Here is a 22,858-nt window from a genome sequence, read left to right as displayed (position 1 = left end):
ATGGCTCTGCTACATCTTTATGATTAACGTTATATCTTGATGACTACTTGTGGATGATCAATTATGTTATCGATTAGGAGGAATCTGGAGACATTTAAATGTTTATGCAGTAATGAGGAGTTTGTCAGATGTAGCAGAGCTGACTTTGTAAGAGATAGCTAGATTATCATTCTATGTAATTGGGCAAACAATTTCGGGTCGTTTGCCATAGCGGTCGTTTAATCGTTAGTCGTCAAAAAATTGCTTGGTGTAATAGTACCCTTAGTTTATCATTTAGTAGCATGATTGGAACCAAAATCAGTGTGGCAGTGTACAGGACTGTAGGTATAACTTGATAGGCAGTAGGTCATACCTGCTGCATAATCTTGATTTTAATGTAAGATGACAAATCCAGCTCCGCTACATCCCTTTCTGTATTTATGCATCCTTTATTGATATACACTCACCATAAGCTGTCACTGTATTATAGTGAAACCTCTTTGAGAAGACCACTCAAAATTGCATTGAAACGTGTTCTTCAATAGGGGCATTCTCTATATAAAATGTATGGGGGACCGAACATGTCACTCAAATTTTGGTCTGGATAAGAGTGGTCTTCTCAAAGAGGTGGTCTTTTAGAGGTTTCACTGGATATTCATTATAGAACTGAAGTACTATTAGTAACCACATGGGGACATCTAAATGTTTATGGAGTAAAAAGTAGGTTGTGGGATGTAGCAGAGTTGACTTTGTCACATAGTTGATTTGAGAATGTCTGGTGACATGTTCGGTGATATTGCAGTGTGATGTTATATAATACACCTATGCAAGTACACCTGCTGTATCACTTTCCTTATTGCTACATGGCAAAGTCAGCTCTGCTGCATCTATACATGTGTGTCACACCTATGCATATTGTAAATAATAGACAAATAGATCATTGCACAGTAATACAATATGCTCCTCTATTGACTCATCCATTCTGAGGCCGGCATTAAGAAGTATTAATTCTGTGTAATCAGGCCGCTAATTGCAGCCATTAATCTATCATTACTCTGATCTGATTTAATTATTAAATCCAGCCAGCTACAATGTACGCTTATGAAATAATCCGTCATAATCAGTGCTGGTACCTGAGAAAATCAATGCTCGCACACTGCCCACAACTTTATTCTCAACACACGGCGCAAAATATCACAAGGTGTTGCTATGGTACCATTTTAATGAATTTATTAGAGGATCTGTCATGTGACTGCTTGTAGATCCTAAGTCTCAGGTCATAAGGTTCAGTGTTACAATGTATACATAATGCAGGCCCAGAGAGGTCAGTAACAAACTCAGCTTTGCTGCATCACTGTGTTAGCTCGGTGACGTTTGTGTGGTTGAAAGAGATGAATTTGTCATTGAACTGTTTGGAAGGAGCATTGGGAGCTAAGAAAATCCAGTAAGTTTACAGGCAGTAATATTAAGAAACAAAGATCACCATGAGGTGTGCTGAATAACAAACTCAGCACTGCTACAACTAAAATAGATATGCTACTAGATGTACAATATGTCTATTTATTAATATCTGACATCCATTCATCAACTATCTGACCCCTCTATCTAATATCTATATGTATATATTGTATATTGGCATTGTGATTATTTACTAAACTGAAAGATAATATCTTTATTTATAAGAAATGTAACCTTTTTGTTCTGTACCTAAAACATGAGAAGGACACAGGCAGGCTCCTGGAGGAAAGAAAGTTTTTCAAATATAAAACATAAAGCAAATCCCCCTTTCAGCACTGACTATTGGGGACAGCAACCTGTACAATGGCATACACTAGTATTCAGATACATCTATATGGGATGGATGGATGGATGGATGGATAGATAGATAGATAGATAGATAGATAGATAGATAGATAGATAGGAGGGAGATAGATAGATAGATAGATAATAGATAGATAGATAGATAGATAGATAGATAGATAGATAGGAGGGAGATAGATAGATAGATAGATAGATAGATAGATAGATAGATAATAGATAGATAGATAGATAGATAGATAGATAGATAGATAGATGGGAGATGGATAGATAGATAGATAGATAGATAGATAGGAGATAGATAGATAGATAGATAGATAGATAGATAGATAGGAGGGAGATGGATAGATAGATAGATAGATAGATAGATAGATAGATGATAGATAGATAGATAGATAGATAGATAGATAGATAGATAGATAGATAGATATTCCAGATAGAAAGATAGATGATAGATAGATAGATAGATAGATAGATAGATAGATAGATAGATAGATAGAAAGATAGATATTGGAAAGATGGGTAAATAGATAGATAGATAGATAGATAGATAGATAGATAGCGAAAGATAGATAGGGCATACATAGAAGTGGGAAGAATATAAGAATATTGAGTATAAGAAGGTTGGTTGGTTGGATGGATGGATAGACAGATAAAGAGATGTTGGTGGGATGAAAAGATAGATAGATAGATAGATAGATAGATAGATAGATAGATGGATAGATGTTGGATAGATAGATTTCACAAATCGATGTAAGTGAGACAGAAATATTGATATAGCACCAGCATACTCTGTTGTGCTGTACACACGTTTCTCACATCAGTCCCTGTCCCCAGTGGGGCTCATAATCTGAATACATTACACTCCCACTAAGGACAATTACATAGAAAGCCAAATAACCCATCAATATGTTTTCAGAGTCAAGAAAGACACCCGAGTTGCCGGAAGAAATGCACACAAGCATCTGGAGAAGCTCCGCACAGATGTTATGTATGTACAGCAAATATCAAAGACATGAGATGAGAAGTGAGCCCCCTCCAAGCAGTTGCCCTCAGCGCTCCACCTGGCTCCATAGGCACCAGCGCATATACACTCCATATACAGCCACTAAGTGAGAGCAGCATCCCTGCACCATCCGGCTCCTCTCATCCAGATGAGTCAATGGATGAGCAGACCTCTACTTCTTACACTAGAGACAGATCTATAAAGGGATAATGAAAGGGATCCTGGAGGCACTTTCCTTGTGGGCACTGAGAGAAGAGGCGGTGGGAGGTCATCTGTCCGGGAAGCAGCTTGTCCATTTCATCAGACTGTGGAAGGAACAGCTGGTTCCAGCACCTGACCACTCTGCTCTGCCTTCCAGCACCAGTCATTGGGGAAGGGATGGGGGTGGTAATACACATAGCGCATTCTTATAGTGTAGCAGAGCTGAATTTGTCATTTAACTCTTTGGTGCCTAACCCTGAGAACACAGCGGGATACTTGGTGTACTATAGAGAGGAAAGTAAATGACAAACTTGTGTTTGCTACATCTGTTTAATGTCGCTGCATTAATAATATAAATGGCATGGGTAGCAGAGCTGAATAATTGACAATGGTTTATTATCTATAGTTAGTCTTACCCATTGAGGGCGGCATGTATTATGCAGCATGTGAGCACAGATCCTCTAGCTAAAAAGAACTAAGAATGGGACAAGTTTACTAGAGATATCGGTATTGTGCCAAAATGTGTGAGACATATTCGTCAAAATGTCTCGCGATTTATGAAGTCGCACACAAGACCAGCTACAACATGTGACACCTCATATACATAAACTCCTGAAATCACCATTATACTTGGCTGGTCCATTAACCCTATCTGTGCCATATTCCTTAACAGGGCAACAATGTAACAATTCATAAGAGCACAAGTTTTTTTTTATTTTCCATTAACGTGGCCAGAGGGCGCAACCAATAATTAGGTAGAAGTCACAAAGAGTACAATAACTTACTGGTGAGAAGGGTCAGCTACTCTTCATCTGCAGCCCAGGGAAAGATTGTAGGAGCTTTGTGCCATGATTCTGCCCAGGGCGATTGAGGATCACATAGTGTGTAGAGTCTCAGCACTTTACTCAGGCTGGCACATTCATGTTTGTAGGTATATGAGAAAGTTACTCGCATCCAAACACATCCAATAGCCTTGATAGTCTCATCCTCAGATCATCAGATATAAGTGTCAAGAACAGAATTCAGCATCCAGACTTGAAGTGCATGCACTAAATCCAGGCTAGATGAGTAAAAACTGTGTCAAAGCAGTACCAATGTAGGGAGGAGAGAAGAGCCAGTGAGAAGCATACAGTAGACAGGTGTGGAGCACTTCTTGTGTATGGAGCAGTCCTATGGTCCTTTGTATAGGGCAGTGCCTGCTGCCTGTGCTGCCCCTTGGCTCCTGGACCAGCAGAGTGAGCCCTAGACAGATGCTTTGCTTTGAATCCAGAGTGACACTAACAAGCCTGGTGTGCACACAGAACTGATTGGAGCAGACAAGGATCATTCTCTTGCAGCTCCTCCCTGCTCCCTCATATCCTCCTCTTCACCACTGTGTCATGTTGCCTTCTCACTATTACAGACTCCAGCAGGATCCTAGGATGCTTTACTGCTGGCTGCGGTAATCTTACACACGTGTAACTCTACTCAGAATAATAGGGGGGACCATTAACTAATAGTGCTCCTCCTGGGCATCACAAATGAGAACCTTAGAGGGCTCAGGAACTCACGCTGCACTTATAGCTTAGAGATATCAGCAAACTCTTAAGATTTTGTTGAGAAGAGAAATTCAGGACTAAGCAGTCGTAGCTGTACTGTAGCTAGAATACGGATTGGGGTGATTGACAATGCTCAGACTACTTTTTTATTCCTATATACCCTACATTACAGGTTTACAGTGCGGATAGATAGATCCTATTTATAAATAATTATATTGATTAGGTGAAGGATGGATGGAAATAGATAGATAGATAGATAGATAGATAAATTCGGTAAATAGATAGAAAGACAATAGATAGATAAATAGATAGATAGATAGATAGATCCAGTAAATAGATAGAAAGACAATAGATAGATAGATAGATAGATAGATAGATCCAGTAAATAGATAGAAAGACAATAGATAGATAGATAGATAGATAGATAGATAGATAGATCCAGTAAATAGATAGAAAGACAATAGATAGATAGATAGATAGATAGATAGATAGATAGACAATAGATAGACAGACAATAGATAGATAGATTAATAGATAGATAGATAGATAGATAGGTAGAAGATAGATAGATAGATAGATAATAGATAGATAGATAGATAGATAGATAGATAGATAGATAGATAGATAGAGAGATTCGGTAGATAGATAGTTAGGAGATAGATAGTTAGGAGATAGATAGATAGATAGATAGATAGATAGATAGATAGATAGATAGACAATAGATAAATAGACAGACAGACAGACAGATAATAGATACATAGACAGACAGACCTTGCGGTCTAGAAGAGGCTATAATTTAAGGCCCATCTACATAGCAGCAGCCTCAGCTCCTACCATCACAAACCATGGTGAAGGTTGGATGGAGATAGATAGATAGATAGATGGATAGACAGACAGACAGACAGATAATAGATTCATAGATAGACAGACCTTGCGGTCCAGAAGCTATAAATTAAGGCCCATCTACATAGTAGCAGCCTCAGCTCCTACCATCAGAAACCATGCTGCAACTAGAAGCCCCAGGAACAAATCACAAACTCCCAGCCCAACTAAGCCACCAACCAGCACACCATAACACAAGGCAAAATCCTGAAGACAATAGACAAGGGCAAAGATGAATATATTAGCATCTGGAGGAAAGACATATGAGCATTACAGAAACTAGCAATATACAAAAGCCTGCAGAAGAAGTACAGACTGGCCCCAGTTACCCAATCCCAGAGACCAACCGATCCTAAGCCGTTATAGACTGATCGCCGACAGGCCGCTCATCGAATCTGGGGGACACCGACAGAGGTACAAGCCCAGAGCAGTGCCAGCAGTATGACCAGGAGGCCATGGAGAATGAGGCCCTGCTACACTGGCCCAAACACTCAGCAGTGAATGGCACATACTTAAGCATCCTCCTTAACTTCAAGTCTATAAAGAAAGAAGAGAAATTGCCCATCCTACTGGGGAAGAGAGAACATAATATGTCAGTGCCTGCCATAGACTGAGAGGAGCATGATAGCCCCTTGGCTTCTGTTCCACTCTGTGTCCTGTTTCCCCATTCCCCATACCTACCCAATAATTCTCTACTTGCTTTGGAATTTGAATAGATGATAGATAGATAGATAGATAGATAGATAGATAGATAGATAGATAGTCAGGTAATTCAACGGCACTCCAGATTAGATGCAAAAACAAGTGTTCTTTTATTCCATATCTCAAGGTGCAGCACAGCAACAGAAAACAATGTAGGCAACATTTCTGTGGCCTCTCGCCACCATTGTTTTCTGTTGCTGTGCTGCACCTTGCGATATGGAATAAAAGAACACACGTTTTTGCATCTAATCTGGAGTGCCGTTGAATTACCTGACTATTTAAGTGAAGTTCGTGGTTGGAACTTGCAATTGGCACCCACATACTCCTTTTGAGACCGTGTGAGACGGTTGAAACGTCGCTTTATTTTGCTGTGCTGCACAATGTGAATAAATTACACGTTTGAATTGAAGTTCCCGGAGTGCCGTTGGAATTTGTCTGAATAACTACACTGACCTGTGGTCAAGGTCCTCTAGCTGGCACCCACCCTACATCAGATGTAAAGCTGTGCTACTTACTATTCTTGTGGCTAGATAGATAGATAGATAGATAGATAGATAGATAGATAGGAGATAGATAGATAGATAGATAGATAGATAGATAGATAGATAGATTAGATAGATAGATAGATAGATAGATAGATAGATAGATAGATAGATAGATAGATAGATAGATAGATAGATAGATAGATGGATGCAGTAGGTAGATATGTGGTTTCTGGTACAGCTTGTGCCATCAGCGTATAGACGTGCAGGAGATAAAAAGATGATGTATTATGTATGTAAATGTTTCTAGATGTTCTCAGCGCTGGAGATATGTGAAATAAAGTAGTGATAATGGGGGCAAAGGCCTTTGTGACTTACTGTAAGATTCTCAGAGAAGAACATTACAGCCTCCCCTCAGCCTCAGACAGTTAATAACAGGGCACAATAGATCGCATCCAACAATGACATCCCTTAGTGGGCAGACACTACCTACAGTAAATACGGTAATTATTTTTCTTTGTGATGATGTGATGATGAATCAGTAAGCTCATCTGTGGTGATAGGTCGGCCATTAAACCTTACAAATGTCACCATTTACCAGTAAAGCAGGTGTAAACGCCTCCAATAATTCAATTATTCATGCAATATTAATAAGCAGACGCTGTTTTAATTAATTTCAGCATCTTAAAATCAATTCACCTTTCTGGGATTTGAACTCATTAACGACACATAAGGATAAGTCGACTCTTGAGATCCGCATTGCTCAGAGCACTGTATGAATGATTTGCCACTTCCGTGTCACAGGACATCCTTTTCATTGCTCTTCTCGCAGTATATCACATGAATGTTGTATTTTACAGGATTACGATAGCTTCAGATGGTCCGTATATGGCCACATTTATCCTGCCAAGAGCTTATTACAGTGCACATTGCTGCCCCCTGCTGAGTAATGCACCATATATAATAACTGCCAATAGGAACAAGGGAAGTAAAGGATGACTGCTCGGAGAACAGTCCTGGCAAGAATAGCTGTGACTATTAAAACCCACTCAACCATATAGCGAAAATAGAACAGTTACAATATATCTTCTAATATAGGAGTATAATAACTATAATAGCTTCCCTTGGTGGAAATATTATTAATTTTGAAATACTGCCACCTATGGGTAAGAGTATGACCACAATAATACTGCTACCTATAGGCAAAAATTCTACCCTATGTACAAGACTATAATACATCCATCTACAATAAGAAAACTTCTATAAGTTTATAACTACCATAATGCCTCTCTCTACTAAAATACTTCTCCCTACATACAATAATATAACTTTATAATACTGCCTCTTATGTACATGAAAATTACTAGTAATATACTGCCCCAGTGAAAAGAATATAGGCACTATAATGCTATCATCTATGTACACATATATTACAGCTATAAGTCTGCCCCTATTTATAATACTATACCTACTATGGTACTGTGCCTTAGGTAGAAGACTATAGTTGCTATAATACTGCCTCTATTTATGATATTATATTCACTATTAGAGATAAGCAAGCATACTTGTTAACTTAAGTATTGGGGCTTAAATTAGCCAATAAAAATGCATAGAAGGGACTGGCACATCCTGCCATGCCAAAGCTTGGCTGCTGGTCTAGCAGTGATTGGCTGGCCACATCAGGTGACCTGGGTGTGTATAGAACCAGGTCACCTGATGCTCGATTCACTTGCATTCTGTTAGCTGAGAGGGAGAGCTGCCAGAGCAGTGACAGAAGTAGTGTTCTCCATTCACATCAATTCCTTTAATACTACAGTGTGACCAGACCAGGTGAGCAAGTGGCTCGATGGCTAAAATAAACAAGACAGGTGACCAGGGGTAACCCTGTCTGGTCCCGCGTTCTCCATAGTTTTCTTGAATGAAACAAATCCAAAGATCAATGTTTTCTCTACAAGTATAGCAATACATTGGCCAAATACTGCTGCCACACCATGACCACTACCATTACCACTGTATAGTGACACTACCATTACCACTATATAGTAACACCATAATGTTACTTTTATACATGGCAGTTTTTTTTAATACTGCACTGCAATTTTTGTGCCAAACCCAGTAGTGTATTCAACAGGAAAGAGATTTACAAGTCCTCCCTTTATATTTTAAATCCCATTTGAATCCATTTCTGGCTTTGGCACAAAAACTGCAATGGCAGTTCTCAAAAAAAAAAAAAAAACTGGAAAAACTGCCATGTGTGAAATCAGTATAAAAAAAGATCAATAATATCATTATACAGTGACCACAAAATGGTAGACACCAGTTCATCACAGACACTCTGAAGACTAGATGAGTGATTATTAGAGATGAGCGAACCGGTTCGGCCGGTATGGGATCCAGTTCGGATTTTTCCAAAAATCTGAGTCCGATCAGATTCGGATTTTTGGAGATCCGCTCCGATTTTTTTTCTTGCTTTCTAAAATGGCAGCCGCCATTCTAGAAAGCCGGAAGTGTTCCGGGCGGGAAAACCGCTTCCCCATGATGCCCGGAACACATCCAATCAGCAGGGATCTTGCACTAGCCCACCCCCTGTGTGACATCGGTATTGCTTTAAAAGGAGCGGTGACATGACCGCACCACGCAGTCTGCACAGAGAGAGGAAGGAGGTTGTTACTGGCTGCAGTGCACACAGCTCGTGATTATCAAAACGCTGGTGCTGGTGCTGCTGCTGTTGTGTACTACAGACTACTGAGAAGATATTGTAGGAAAGGAAAGATTAGGAAAGCAGAGAGGAGAAACATCTAGTGATTGAGAGAGAAATATAGAGAGGGCAAAAGATAGATAGATTAGGCATAGGACAGCAAAGGGTGCACGGAACAAAAACGTGCTCTACAGAAATACAAGTCCTATACATCTGTGTGTATATCACATCCGTCTTATCCTGAGAGACAAAAATACCTGGTGCAGGTGTATAGCATAAAAGTCTTTAAAAAAGTGCTATACATATAGACAATTTTTATACTTGGACCCTTCTGATAGTGTGTATATCACATCCGTCTTATCCTGACAGACAAAAATACCTGGTGCAGGACCTTAACTGGCATCAAGGTTGACTACTGGTGTGCCTGCCCTCGCCTCCATGTTGACTACTGCTGCTCCTGTACTAGCCTCCGTGTTGTCTACTGCTGCTCCTGCCTGGCCTCCATGTTCACTATTGCTGCTCCTGCCTGGCCTCCATGTTGGCTACTGCTGCTCCTGCCTTGCCTCCATGTTGACTATTGCTGCTCCTGCCTGGCCTCCATGTTGACTACTGTTGCTCCTGCCTGGCCTCCATGTTGGCTACTGCTGCTCCTGACTGGCCTCCATGTTTGCTACTGCTGCTCCTGCCTGGCCTACATGTTGACTACTGTTGCTCATGCCTGTCCTCCATGTTGGCTACTGCTGCTCCTGCCTGGCCTCCATGTTGACTACTGTTGCTGATCCCTGTCCTCCATGTTGACTACTGCTGCTCTGGTACTGGCCTCAAATGACTATTGCTGGACCTCCACTGGCCTCTAATGACTACCCGATGCCTTCCTGATCTGTGGGGAAGGAGGAGACAGCCCGGGTACCGCCTGAAATTCCGAGATACAGCCTATTACCTAGGCTGAATCCTGGAATTCCAGACGGTACCTGGGCTGTTTCCTCCTTCTCCACGGACCGGGAAGGCATCGGGAATCAAATTCTGAAGGTTCGACAAGGTTCGAGTTCTAAAGAACCTAAGATTTTCCACTGGTCGATTATCTCTAGTCTGAAAGACATCTTAGGCTCCACACTTTTCTTGCAATCTGCTTACTTTTAGCCCAAACTAGAAAAACTCCCCCCCCCCCCCCTCCCAAAAAAGGGGGAATAAAGCGTCCTGACTGACAACAACCATTTAGCTCAGCTCGGCGCTGCTTTTGGTAAATGGTTAGTCCATTGTTCGGAAGGAGGACCAAGTTGCGCATAATGGTTGTTGTCAATGAGGACGCGACTGCTTTATCCCTTCTCCCCCCTGCAGTTATGAAGCCATAATAACCTAAACCTGAGTTAACAGTGAAATTTGGGTGAATGCATAACACTTTTTTCTCCAGTTTTGTTGGAACTACTTTAATACTAAGCTCTATAGATAAGAATATAGCTACAATAATAACAATTCAGGTTTCTCCTGGTTAAACAATTCTCATTGATCATTTTAAGCTTCCAATGGTTTTGTGGTTTTCAGCTAGAGATGTTGAGCTCTGGTCACTTGTTATTATTGTATCAAGTTCTGTCCAGTTCATTCATCCTCAGTTACCAGTGTTACATTCAGCCACAATGTAACAGGAGTCAGATTTTGCCTCCATGAGAGCCATGCATTTATTTTTTATGTTGAACGTAGTGTATCACATTTCAGAGGGCAAATCGGATTTCAGCACTTAACAAACACAAAGCTAACCTCTGTGCACGGGGTGCATGTTGTGTTCAGTGCGGTCTACTGTTTTACATCCAGATTGCAATATACAGTGATCACGGCTTCCATCATGGCCAGTCAGGTGTTATGACTCCATTACAACAGATTCCAAATAGAGTAGACATAAGGGGAGAGGTTACATCACTTACTATAGAGCTTGACTGGAAAAACATCACTTCTTTTGCTAGGTGTGTGTGTGATCTGCAGGACTCAGCTTGTTAGTGCAAAAACTTCTGGTACATTTTTTATTCCATCAAATCAGTTGTAAAAAAAAAAAAGTACAAACGACAAACGTGATGCGACGTTTCGACAACCTCACGTCTTTTTCAAGCATGCTTGAAAAAGACAACGCAGAGTGCTGCTGATTATTCTTAAATATATATAGCAAGCTCGTGGTCAGAGCAATCTGCTGGCACCCATTTACTTTGCTGTAGTGCTGCTTCAGTATACATTTTTTTTATAGATAGATAGACAGACAGATAGATAGATAGATAGATAGATAGATAGATAGATAGACACTATATATATATATATATATATATATATATATATATATATATATAGTTGCTTCATATATAGCCAGGTTCACACAGATAGTGGATATATACTGTTGATGATAGATAGATAGATAGATAGATAGATAGATAGATAGATAGATAGATAGATAGATAGATACTGTAGATAGATAATATATTCATCACCATAGGTGTTTCATATATGGCCAGGTTTAGATAGATAGATGACACAAAAATCCACGGCTTTTGGACTGAGTATAGATGAGCGGGTGCCACCCTAGCACTGCGGATTCCCAAGTCCAGAAACTGGGTAACAGCACTCCGATAGTGAACAAAATGAAGGTGATTTATTTCATGTCATAGGAACAAAAATAGCAATGTTTCAGTGCCACAATCAACACCGTTCTCAAGATAGATAGATAGATAGATAGATAGATAGATAGATAGATGATAGATAGATAGATAGATAGGAGATAGATAGGTAGATTAAAGATGATAGATAGATAGATAGATAGATAGATAGATAGATAGATAGATAGATAGATAGATAGATAGATAGATAGATAGATTAAAGATATATGATAGATAGATAGATAGATAGATAATAGATAGATAGATTAAAGATGATAGATATAGATAGATAGATAGATAGATAGATAATAGATAGATAGATAGATTAAAGATGATAGATAGATAGATAGATAGATAGATAGATAGATAGATAGATAGATAGATCATTCTTTTTGTCTCTCTATTTAATATCCAATATCTAGCATGGATTTAAAGTATACACAGAATGAGACGTCTGAGTCACTCAGATTAGACATGAGTGCAGCGGACATAAAAAGAGAAGATTAGGTGACTACATGATTACAATTACTTCAGAGAAGGAGATGTATGCTTGTGTCACTCCATCGCCTGCAGGTTCACAAATCTGCGCCTCCAGCTCCAGTGACACAATTTAGATTTCTAAATAATCTAAACACATATGTTCTATAAGATCTGAAGTGACTGAGTAGGTGACTTTGGTGGTTTTATTTAGAAGAACATCTTTCAATGGATTATTATTGTGGATTGTTTGAGAACACTTTAAATATGAGGAAAGTTGTGAAGTAAAAGTATTTGTTCGTCTATCTATCTATCTATCTATCTATCGAGTGTAAGCTCTTGAGGACAAGACTCTCATGTCTCTTTTTGAATTGTTAATTCGTTTGTTACTATGTAATGTCTGGTTTCATCTGTATATGTTCCCTTTGTATTGTGTAGTGCTATTGAAAGATTTAGCACCATATAAATTATCCATCCATCCATCCATCTATCCATCCATCCAGCCATCCTATAGGACTATATAGAGCCAGGTTGAATTATGGCCTTGGTCTCTGAGTCTGTAAGCATGGGTGAAATACATAGATAAACCATAGATAAAGGTCTGTGTGATTCCAGCCTTATATCAGCAGTCTTCCATATCTGCTATACTATAACCAATTTAAGCCTAAGCCTTTCATGGTCTATTATGAGATGATAGACCCTCCCTTCCCCATCATCTCCACCACTATGTATCTCAGCCCTTGCTGCAGCCTCCCCTCACCACTATAGAGGAACGACTAATCAAGTTCCATCTGTTGTCTCTTCATTTCTTTCTGTGTTAACCAAGGATTAGGAGATTTGTATCTGTTGGATCGCATTTGGAGCACAGAGTATAGGAAGTCCCTAAACGGGGTGATTATATCTGATTAAAAGCAGTTTCTAATCACTGTAATGAAAAGAATCACAGAATCTGTTTTTACTTATATTTAATACAATGATATGAAGGCGGCTCAGCGTCACTCGGCTTTGTCATCTAAAGATTGCTGCAAGATTTTCTATTTAATTTATATAACATTTTGGGATTGTATATTATTAATACAAGCCGTGTCCATCGAGTGGAGCGGTGTATTCTGTGCATGTCTTCCTTATGGCTTGCTGTAAGTGAATAGATTCTATGGATGGATGGTGTAGTGAAATCTGTTCAGGTCGCGTGATGATCACACATCCAGGACACTGACAATATTGGGAAAATATTCTCTGTGTTCTTGCCGGTGTCACTGACAAATCAATCACCTCTCTCTGTTCTATATGCTTAGTATAATGGACATTTTATATATGGAACTGTATTTCCATGCCAGCTGATCTGTAATTGAGAGTCTTTTACCTTTCTTAAAAGGGTATTCCACTCAAACATAACTTTTGATATGTTGCTGCCCATAATGAGACTAACAATTCCTTCCATACTTGTTATTATCTATTCAGTCTCCTTCCCCCAGTTCTCAGCTGCTGCTTTCTGCCGAAAATACAAAAATCTGTGTGTAAGACTTTCTTTCTGTCTCCCTTTCCTCTCCCTTCCCTTTTGAGAACACTGATGTAAGCAAGTTCCTGACTGGCTTTATCTGAAACACTGTAGCTTCAAAGTTGCTGATAAAGCCAGCCAGGGACCTATTTACATCAGGCATACTGTATGAATAGCAGTGCCATATATCAGATCTTATGCATAAAGCAGAGCCCACTTATAGATGTGAATTATAGGACTGGGTGGATGTAGTTGAAGGGGGCCTCACCCTCCCATTAGCATCACTGCCCTTCACAATGACCACCAATTTCTATTCCCAAAGCACATGCAATCGAGGCACACCTGCCTGGGAGATGGTGTCCATGGAGGCCCCAGTGATAAATAAAGTCCAGGAAAAGGGAAGTTTCGGGTTACCAGCTTGACAACTTGACAGTTGCATATGATTGATGGTTACGGAGCCTGTATACAGAGACACAAGCCTTTGCGCAGATATAACTGCATAACAGTGCAATGGCTGATGACCATGTCCAAATGAAATGATAGCAGATATGGTGCAAAAGAACAGAATAAAGTACAATTAAAACACTATTATAATGGTACTTTTACACGGAGCGATAATTCGCCCGATCGCACGATTAACGATTTTGAATGAACAATGTTTTTTTTATAACGATCAGCGTTTAGACGAAATGATCCATCGTACGGAAAATTTGCTATGCGATCGTTTTGCGATCACATAGGTGAAATCGTTGAAAGACTGTTTACACTGAACGATCTGCGAATTTTTTGCGAAGGATCAACGATGATTTGTGAACATGCTGAAAGATCAAAATGAACAATTTATCGCTTGTCGTTTGATCGTTCGCTGCGTTTACACGTACGATTATCGTTCGAATTCGACCGTTATCGTGCAAAAACGAACGATAATCGTCCCGTGTAAAAGGACCATAACATGAATACGACATTTGTCACATCTGGCACTACTACAACCTCACTTGAGGAACACTACAGAGACACTTCTGTACCTTCTTCCCCCACAATGAGAAACAATGGCCCTGTACCTGGGTTTCTCAGCCTCTAGCATCCCAAAGTAACTGTTATGGCTGCTACAACTATAGTTCTATCCATGACTTAATGGTGTATGCTCACCCACAGCTGTCGGTGCATCGATTTTTGCTCTGCCCACTTTTGACAACCCAGCATCATTAAAGGAGCTGCACAGAAAAGTGGCTATGCCTTTTATCCGGAAGCATCCCTTTAAAGTAAATGTATCACTGGTACATTGCTTTTTTGTTTTTTTTACATTAATAGACCGGGGATGCTGGTGCCCTGGTTCTTTTTTTGAACCGCTGCCCGGTTCCTGCGCACTGCGCCGATCTATTACTGGGAATTGTCCAGAAATGAAGCATTGGAGACGGGCCAGATGGGTCCCATTTTGAAGAAACATCCCTAAATGTCACAGCATGATAGAGGGGAGGGCAGATCACACTGGGAACCAATCAGCCCTCATCCAGTGCTTCATACCCGGCCGGTCTGCAATAATAGACCGGCTCTGTGCACGAGAACCGGGTGGTGGTTAAAAAAGAGCTGCGGCACTGGCATCCCCGCACCAGCGGCAGTCTATACATGTAAGAAAACAAGAAAGCAATATACTGGTGGTACATTCAAGTGACATTAAGTGACTTTAAGTGACATCACTGGGCAGCAGAGATGACATCATTAGTCTTGTCTCCGGAGCCTCTAAGCAGCATCATTACCATTAATGCCTCTCTTTGAATTGCTTATATGATCTACAATTACAATTTATACATAAATAAGCTCTCTCCTCAGAGGTGGTACAAGGTGTAGACTACAATATAAGCATTGTCTACTTAATACCAAGCCTCAGGAACAGCCCACAATTTGTCAAAAGGCTTCTACTAACAAGGCATTTACACCAATTAATGCACATAGCATCCATTATAGTCAGAAGGAAATATGATGAATCATTATAAAACATAAAGGTCATTTGTTGACAGAAACTTTTTTCATGATGAATTAGATTATGTGGAGCAGGAGTAGAGGAGAGGGGAGTTTCGGGCCAGTCTGCCGCTCTGAACCCACAGCAGGGATCCTGGTAGGAGAAACATAGGAAGGTGGATGTGATAATTGCACAATGCTTTCAATGTGACCTTTCGCAGAATACCGTAATTAACAAATGCCCACTACCTATATGATTTAGTCGGCTGTATTTTTGGGGGCTTTTATAACAAATGTCTGACGGATAATTTTGCATGTTATCCTGATGTACAAATTACTTCTCAAGCTTTTTATCACAAATCACAACCGTGAGGATGAAATAACCACCCTTAAGATTATATCCCTTACATTAGGCAATCATCTAAAGAAAGGCAGTGTTTTCCTGGAACATTATATTGAAAGCAGTGTTCAATTGCCATATAATATCGGCAATGCCAGGCAGCTTGTCAGGTAAGCAAGATCAGGGTCTAAAATGCAGAAAAATGGTTGTCTGGTTCGTATACCTTAATATAAATGATACATAAAGCTTCATTAAAAGAGTTAGACTGTGCACTTTTTCAGCATCCTCCTTACTTTTCTCTTATCTTTAGTGCCACAAACATACACTTGTAAAAGCTGACCATGGCCCATTGAGATCCACAGTGCAAACATTGATAGGGACCCCAAAGACAAGCGGTTAACCTTGTTTAAATTGCAGCAACTGCTCTCAGATGTTAAAGGGACAGGATTTTCTACACCCTGAAGACAGGAAAAAGATATAGGGCCAAAAGACACTACAACATGTTCATCAGTATACACAGACTCCCTGTATTATACAGTATACAGGGAGACAACATGGCGTATATGCAGAGGGATAGCAACATGTCTCATATATAGAGAGGGGCACCAATATATATTAATTAGCCTTTTACCCATCACCCGTATACCTGTGTACTGGCTAGGGGCGGGGTTGCAAAGATGAGGGGGTTTTGATGGCGGCGGCCGGGGTGGGGGGCGCAATTCCCACCTCTGCCCAGGGGCCCATAATGCTGTTAAGATGACCCTGCATGTCCCGTCGTCCCGGGACAGCCCCCATGTGTCCCGCCGCCCCCGCACCTGAGTTACACTAGCAGAGCAGGAGACATGGGCTTCCTGCTCTGCTAAACCTCTTGTGGCTGAAGGCGTCATTTTGCCTCCGGCCACAAGAGGCCGCTCTCTCCCCCGTAGCTCCAGCACATGAGTAACGCCACTCATGTACACAGAGCAGGGAGAGTTTTTTTAATGTACAGGGGGCATTGTGCACTTGGGAAAGAGGAGTAGTGGCCATGGCTACCCGATGGGGGGGGGGCTTACTACCAGGGGGCAATGGTTACCTCAGGGGGGCTTACTACCAGGGGGCAATGGGTTCCTGAGGGGGGGGGCTTAATACCAGGGGACAATGGCAGCTACATACTGCTTCACAACTACAACCCCCAGCATGTCCTGACAGCTGCATACTGCTCCACAACTACAACCCCCAGCCTGTCCTGACAGCTGCATACTGCTCCACAACTAACAACCCCCAGCATGTCCTGATAGCTGCATACTGCTCAACTACAACCCCCAGCATGTCCTGACAGCTGCATACTGCTCCACAATTAACAACCCCCAGCATGTCCTGACAGCTGCATACTGCTCAACTACAACCCCCAGCATGTCCTGACAGCTGCATACTGCTCCACAACTACAACCCCCAGCATGTCCTGACAGCTTCATACTGCTCCACAACCCCCAGCAAGTCCTCACCGCTGCATACTGCTCCACAACCCCAACCTACAACCCCAACTGCAGCCCTCCAGATGTTGCAAAACTACAACTCCTATCATGCCTGAATATCTAAAGCTTTGTCTGTCCAGGCATGATGGGAATAATAGTTTTTCAACAGCTGGAGGACTGCGAGCCTGACACAGTCCTGTGAGCTGCAGCTGCTGGCTGTTACATGTTATATATACTGGTACACTGTATACAGCTGAGTCTGTATAGTACAGGACTGGATATAGGTTCTCTATACTGACACACTGTGTACAGGACTGGAAATAGGTTCTCTATACTGATACACTGTATACAGGACTGGATATAAGTTCTCTATACTGATACACTGTATACAGGACTGGATATAGGTTCTCTATACTGAAACATTGTATACAGAACTGAATATAGGTTCTTTATACTGATACACTGTATACAGGACTGGATATAGGTTCTCTATACTGACACATTGTATACAGGACTGTATATAGGTTCTCTATACTGATACACTGTATACAGGACTGGATATATGTTCTCTATACTGACACATTGTATACAGGACTGGATATAGTGTCTCCATACTGTTACATTGTATACAGGACTGGATGTAGGTTCTCCAGAGGGCCTCACTACCAGGGTACAGTGACTACATTGGGGGGGGGGGGGCTTCATACCAGGGCACAATGGCTACATGGGAGGGGGGGGCATACTACCAGGACAGGAGGCAATGGCTACATGGGAGGGAGGTTGCTACTATCAGGGGACAGAGCGTTTTAGATAATATATGGGGAAGACAGAGGGGTCTTACTACTATATGAGGGCACAGAGGTGGCTTATCTACTATATGAGGGCACAGAGGGGAATAAATACTATTTGAGGGTCCACAGCAGGCCTAAACACTACAGGGTGGCATAGAGTGAGCGCTGTTACAGTACAGAGCAATATAGATGGGGACTTTGTATAGATGGTGAGGATGGTGCAAAAGCAAAAAGCCTAAAATATTTGTCTGGCAGATTCTTCAGGGACGAGGCATTGCCAGAAGTGGTTTTCATGATGCACTCTACCAGATGGAGAAGAAGAGAAAAAGTGAGCAATTCCGATCACAGACGCCCCCTGTGAGTCACTTAATGTAGCTGTACTGTAATCACGTATATGGTGTAAAGAATATGGTGTAAAGAACCTGTGCAGCATTTGTATCTACATCCATATGGGTCAGTGTAGTGAAGATACTGGTCTTTGTATAGTGGATGTTATGGGAGTGGCTAGAGGGGGCGTGGTGCATTGCCATGACTGTCCCTCTTTCCTCCCAGCAAATGTTGGGAGGTAAGTGTATTTTTGTATATAATATGTATGTACATGTTATGTGCACTCACTTGCACCTCCCCCTCCCACACCTAAACCTGCTGGGACTCAGCTTTCAGGTGTCAATTAAGCAGGGAGGGAGGAGAGAGGAGAGGAGCTATGTATGTCGGCTGGGTCCGCCCCAGAGAGCCCGCCAATCCCGCCCAGCCCAATCCACCTTTTCCAATTATCCAATAACATAATCGGCGGTGGAGTCCACCACCGAACAGTAAATACCAGAAGGAGAACAGAAAAGACATACAAAATAGCAGAGAAGACAAAAATACAAAGACAGCAAGAAAAGAAAGGGTCGGGAAACAGGGAGGTAAGGAGGGAGAGGGAATAAGGGGGTATGTTATGCCCTCGGCTGCTCCTGCAGCTCAGGGGAATAGCGCCCCCCGCTGTCTCAGGGAGCTGTCCAAATGTTCCTCTAAAGCTTAGGACTGAGATCTCAGAAGATCTCTGTACTCGGCCGATTCCTGAAACTGCAACCAGGGCGACCAAGTGGAATGGAAGCATTTGTTTTTGGCATGTAATTCAGAGGTGAGATCCTCCATGTGCATCAAATCATTTACTTTAGATACCCACAACGACACCGGTGGGGGAGAGCGTGATTTCCAACACAACGGTATGCATGCCCTGGCCGCCATTACCAGGAAACTCAGTAATGACCGTCTGTATATCTTTAGCGGGATCCCGCAGTGCTGAAGAAGGAACAGAGCCGGGCCCAGATCGCAAGCCGTGTTGGTGACCATTTTGGTCACTCTCGCTACTTCCGACCAGAAGTGTTGCAGTTGCGGGCATTCCCAGAACACGTGCAAGAACGTCCCCTCATCAGCCTCACATCTCCAGCAGACCGGGTCTACCTGGGGTATAATTTTGTGCAGTTTGGAGGGTACTCTGTACCAGCGGGATAACAATTTATATCCAGCTTCCTGATACTTAGAGCTGATGGATGACTTATGTGCCAAGTGTAAAATTCTCTGTCTCTGAGAGTCAGTCAGGGTAATCCCCAAGTCAGTTTCCCAGCAGGAAGGTGGGAGGGGGTTCCTCCGGGGTAGTAATTAATAGTTGATAAGTCAGGGACAATGTATGGCGAATCGGTTCATTAACTGCGCATATAGATTCAAAAGGGGTGGGAGAGCCCATAAAACAGCTGGAGGCTGGTAGAGAGGCCATATAGTGACGTAGTTGTGCAACACGCCAGGGACCTAGCCCACAAGGCGCAGATAGATCTCCCAAGGTCTCCGCCGAGAACCAGTGAACATTTTGCATGAAGTGACCAGCCCTGAAAGTCCCAGCCCCTATCCAGTCACGGAAGACCCTATCCGTCAGACTAGGACTGAAATCTGGATGTCCCAGAATGGGCGTCATGCTTGATGTTAGAGGGACAAAATGCTTCCTTATCACCTTTTCCGTGCACGCAGCTAGTGTAGGACCCACAGTGGGATGGTATTTAAGATCCGGGATGCGGTCCCCGGGTATCCACGGGAGACCCTTCAACGGCAGCCCCGTATACGACTGCTCAATCTCAACCCACGGTTTCCTTGACCCGTTTCTACACCAATCCACTATATGTGCCAGCTGGGCAGCCAGGTAGTTTTTCTTAGTATCCGGTAGACCGATCCCCCCCTGGTCTTTGGGGCGGGTGAGAGAAGCTTTCCGAATGCGTGCCGGTTTGCCTCCCCAGATAAATTGCATCTGAGCCGCCGTCAGGGAGCGGAAGAAGGCCGAGGGGATACGAATCGGAAGGCACTGGAAAAGGAACAACAACCTAGGGAGGACATTCATTTTATAAATCGCACAGCGACCGAACCATGTGTGAAGGCCCTCAATCCACCTAGCACAATCTGTCTTAATGGTGTTCAACAGAGGTATATAATTAAGCTGGTAAAGGGTACTCAGATCCCTTGCCAAGTGTACTCCGAGATATTTGATGAAACTGGTCGCCCAAGTGAAACTGAACGAGGAACGGAACTGGACTACCAACTCGTCTGTGATCGAGACATTTAAGGCTTCCGATTTTGTAAAGTTGATCTTAAAATTAGAAAGCCTGGCATAGGAGGCGAATTCCGCCATCAAGCTAGGAAGTGCCACGCGTGGGTTAGAAATGAAAAAGAGTAAATCATCGGCGTAAGCCGCAATTTTGTAGTGGGCTCTACGCAGTTTGACGCCTACTATGTTCGGGTTCGCTCTGACATAACACAGGAAGGACTCCAGAGTAAGTATAAATATCAGAGGGGAGAGAGGGCATCCCTGCCGGGTGCCGTTGTGAATCTGAAGGCTGTCTGATAGGATCCCATTCACCCTAACCTGGGCGCTAGGTGCCACGTACAACGAGGACACCCAAGCAAGGAAGGACGGCCCCACGCCCACATAGTTTAGAGTTTCCACCATGAAGGACCAATTAACCCTGTTGAATGCCTTTTCGGCATCGGTGGACAACAACATTAAAGGGGAATCCAAAAGATTCATTTTGTGGATCAGATTAATGGCCTCCCGCCCTGGCATAAAGCCAGCTTGGTCTGGGTGTATGATGGAATCAAGAAGGAGCACCAGACGGGAGGCCAGGATTTTGGAGAAGAGCTTCAGGTCCACATTCAAGAGGGATATAGGCCTGTAGCTAGAGCAGTGGGCACCATCCTTGCCCAGCTTGGGCACTACCGCGATGTGGGCCCGCGTGGCATCCAGCATCAGGGACGCCCCCCCCCCGACGTCCCTCCATATCCTCATGGGACAAAGTGGGCATGCCACTCCGTGCAATATACTGACGGATCTTATCCCCAAAAAGGGGGTCTGCAGTGGCTGGGTTACCCTTGTCCACTGAGTACAACTCTGTATAGAATCGCTGGAACGATTCCGCTGCCTTTTTCACTCTTTGTACCAGAGAATAAAAACATTTTCCATGCTATAGAAGCACAGACAAATATATAAGGTACCATGTGTCTTTTTGAGCTAACAGCATCTAACAGTGTCAGCAGTTGGGTACATGAATTAAAACTGACACATTCCCTTAAAAGAAGAAGTCTTGTTATACTATGAAATGAAGGGCAGGCAGGGGAGTGCATGAAGATAATAAAGAAACTATACTCACCAGTCCCCGTGTCCCTGTGCCGCTGTCTCTCCCACAGCTGGTGGAAATAATTTTCAGACATTTTCTGTCATTTTCGTATGTCACGGCCCCAGCTCCTTTAACTGCAATGTCACATACTCGGCTGATGAAAAGCCTGCTCAGCCAGTCAATGACTACAGCAGTGTCCATCCCCAGTCAGTGACTGCCTGAGTGGGCGATCCATCAACCGAGTATGGCTATTGGATATGATTAAGGAAGAGCTACACTATAGATAGGATCAGAGCTGTTTCTGGGAAAAGGCTGTGTTCAAACAATGTGAATATCTGTTGCATTTTTAGGCTATGCTCACACTCCCTAAAAGTATGGCAGTTGTTGCCATCGGCAAGTGGTCATATTTTATGCACCTGTGAACACTGCCCTATCTGCTATGGGATCCTGGCCGGAACGTATACACTTAGTATACACTCCGGCCGGGATCCCATGCAGCATTAAGTGAATTGCGGCCGCAGAAAGACCTGTCAGTTCACACAATGAAGCGAGCGGCTCCAGCCGCTTGCTTCATTGTGTGCTATGAGAATACTGATGCGGGCGCGCGCTTATGCGCCCGCATCAGAACACTGCAGCTGGAAAGAAGTACTGTAGTACCGGCCAGAATGATCTTTTCAGAGACCGGCTGTTCCGTGAGCCGGCCGGGTTACGGAACGGCCGGTCCTATACGCCGCGTGAACATAGCCTTAACAT

The sequence above is a fragment of the Dendropsophus ebraccatus genome, chromosome 4 (genome assembly GCF_027789765.1).
Source record: "Dendropsophus ebraccatus isolate aDenEbr1 chromosome 4, aDenEbr1.pat, whole genome shotgun sequence".
NCBI classification, from domain to species: Eukaryota; Metazoa; Chordata; class Amphibia; order Anura; family Hylidae; genus Dendropsophus; species Dendropsophus ebraccatus.
This window is presented reverse-complemented; position numbering follows the sequence as displayed.